The following is a 3,415-nucleotide window of genomic DNA, read 5'->3' on the forward strand; positions in this document are numbered from 1 at the left end:
TCTCTTTCTGTCCTTCCTCCATTTCTGACTTTTTCTCTCTTTTATTTACTTTCTCTAGCTCTCTCTGGATTTCTCTCACTTTGCGGCATTTTCTCTCTTTCTGGATTGCCCCCCCCCCACCGCAAATATTACCCCTCCCCCCGCAAATATTACCCCCTCCCCGCAAAATATTTCCCTCCCGCAAAGCTCCCCCCTCAAATTATTTCCCCCCGCAAATATTCCCCCCCCCAGCAAATGATTCCCTCCCCTGGAAATTATTTCCGCCCTCCCCCCAGAAAATATACCCCTGTGAACAGACCCCCCCATCTAATACCCTCACTATGAACAGACCCCATCTAATTACCCCTCCCCTGTTCAAAGACAACCCATCAGAATCACCCCCCCACCCGCCCCCAGGAAGAGACACCCATCTAAATTCCCCCCAGGAACAGACTCCCATCTAAATACCCCCCAGGAACAGACACCCATCTAAATACCCCCCAGGAACAGACACCCATCTAAATATCCCCCAGGAACAGACACCCATCTAAATACCCCCCAGGAACAGACTCCCATCTAAATACCCCCAGGAACAGACACCCATCTAAATACCTGCCAGGAACAGACTCCCATCTAAATATCCCCCAGGAACAGACACCCATCTAAATACCCGCCAGGAACAGACTCCCATCTAAATACCCCCCAGGAACAGACACCCATCTAAATACCCCCCAGGAACAGACCCTAATCTAATACCCCTCCTGTGAACAGACCCCCATATAATTAACCCTCCACCCTCCCAGTGAACAGTCTCACATCTAAACCCCCCCCGGAACAGACTGGAGAAACCTCCCCCCTCCCATTTTAAACCTTGAGAATCCCCTCCCCCCCATTTTAAACCTGGAGAATTCCCCCCCCCCACCCCCTTCCCATTTTTAACATATCTCATTCCCTCTGTGAATATTGTCCTCTCGTTCTCCCCCTGCCCCCACTCTAAACACTCCCCCTTTCTAAATACCCTCCCTGTGCTGTAAAAGCCCCCCCCCACTAATTCCCACCCTGTATCATCTCCCCCATGAACAGCCTCCCCCCCTGTGTAACTCCCGTCCCAGTCACACTCTCCCCCCTGTGTAATTCCAACCTCCATCACTTTCCTGAGTGTGGCTGCTCGTCCGGATAAGCCATTGGAATTCTATCAAATGGCTCCCAGACTCCCGGCACCTTTAACTCCTGTCCGGCCAAACACAGGGCCGGGCAGAGAGCAAGGACACCCAGAGGCTAACTGGCATTCTGAGCATTTAACACACAGCAAGTTCCCAGCCCCAGACACATCCCTCCCTGCAGAAAGGTGTTTCACCTGTTCTCCCCATCGGCTTCAGGAAATCAAACAGGGGAGACACGCACAACCTCACACTCGCTGACTGGCACAGGGACGGGAGGAGGCCATTCAGCCCTTTGAGCCTGTCCCACCCATGTTAGATCATGGCTGATCTGTCCCTTCCCCCATTGAACCACAAGGAGACAGGCAGAGACAGTCAGGGAGCAGATACACAGAGAGGCAAAGAAACACTGGGCTGGACATGGACTTGGTGCCAATGGTGCCAACCAGGGTGGTTGTGAATCGGCTGCCCGCTCAGCATCTCTTCCCTGTTTTTACCTCAATGAGAGCAAAACTGGGCAGCGATGGAATGCAGAATCCCGGTTCACAATCACCCTGTACAACACCAAGGCAGCGAGTTCAAATCCACCCCCAGACAGAGGGACAGAGACATAGAAAGCAGAGATCCAGGGATTAGGACAGAACAGAAAGAGAGAGAGAGAGAAATAAATGGAGAGGGAAATGAAGAATGAAAGAGTCAGGAAGTCAGAAGCAGGTATTGAGAAAGGTCTCAGACAAAGAGAGAGATGCAGAGACTGAAAGATGTCGAGGGGCAGAGATACAATGTAAGATGTAGGTTCAGAATAGAGAGGGGTGTCTCGGGGAGAGGGTGGGAGATGCAGAGATAATCTTGCAGGAAAGGAGATGTGGAACTGAAAGAGAGAAATGCAGCCAGAGATGGAGAGAGAGAAATCTATGGGATTACATTGACTGCTCTGGAGCTTCCCAAACTATTTCCTTCGGAGCTCCCTCCAACCCCATCACTTGTGGTAAAAAAACCACAGACACCCGAAAACACAAAATCAAAATAATGCAGATGCTGGGAATCTGAAATAAAAACTGCTGGTAATACTGAGCATTTCCAGCACTTTGTTTTTCTATCAGCCCCGAAAACACACAGTCTTCTTTTCTGTGTATTGAAATGAATTTGACAATGACACATATATATTTATTATCTTCCTCTCTGGTTAAAGCTCTTTTCTGAGAATTCCACGTGCCAAAAGATTCTCCCTCTGCATCATCAAAACTGCAGCTTCCGAAAAGATTCTCCTTGGGAATAAAGAGAAATAAAATTGATTCAAACAAAGCAAAGCATTTGTGAACAGAAATAAAACAGAAAGAGCCTCTCTCACTCACTGACATAAAACAATCTCTCAGTGACTCCCCATCTTACAGACACATCCCCCGACACAGAGCCAGAGAATGGGAAGTGATTGGAATGTGAGACAGGGTTTTAGGAGCTGAATACCTGCCCATTGTCCTGTTAATCCAGGTAACAGAGCCAGCTCTGAGCAGAGACATGACAATGAGCTGCTTCCAAACAACCTGTAAACTTTTCACTTCAAACCCCACTGTGGACAACATTGCTGCAATTTACAGACAGACATTTGCAGCAATCAGCTCCATTCTGTTCCCAGAAACTGTGAAATTCTCTCTTTAAACTGAGATGAATGTGACCAAACTTAATCACTGGGTCAGCATTTAATTTAACTGAAAATCAAGACACCCTCGAGGGTGTGAGATGGGGTTTGGGGTACGGGGGAGCTTCTCTACAGGGGCTGGGAGCTGGGCAGTGACTAAACACTGCAGACCCCCCCAGAGCCTGTGTGTCTGCCTCTGTGTTTACCCTGTTATTTCCAGTTATTTCTCTCTCTCTCTATATCTGTTTCTGCCTCTTTGTAAAAACACACAAACACTGGTGACCCCCATCCCCTCTCCTGTAGAAAGGATAGAGATAAATCCACATTCCCATCCCTGAAAATCTGAATTCAAATGACCCTCCCAGGTGTTACATTTTACTGTCAAATTCAGCCCACAGCCTAAAACATCAGCATTATTCGGGAACTATACCGGCTTCAAGCTCAGCACTTTAATTCCAGGCCTTCAGGAGAGGTTTACACACAATGAATTCACTTCTAAAATGTAGTCACTGTTCCAATGCAGCAAATTCTGCAGGCAGGTGGTGCACAGCAAGATCCCAGCAGTGGTGACACTTCAAAATTCACTTTACCAAGGTTTTACGTGTGGATTTCTCTCTCTCGCTCTCTCTCTCTTTCT

This window comes from Heterodontus francisci, chromosome 28 (genome assembly GCF_036365525.1).
Source record: "Heterodontus francisci isolate sHetFra1 chromosome 28, sHetFra1.hap1, whole genome shotgun sequence".
NCBI classification, from domain to species: Eukaryota; Metazoa; Chordata; class Chondrichthyes; order Heterodontiformes; family Heterodontidae; genus Heterodontus; species Heterodontus francisci.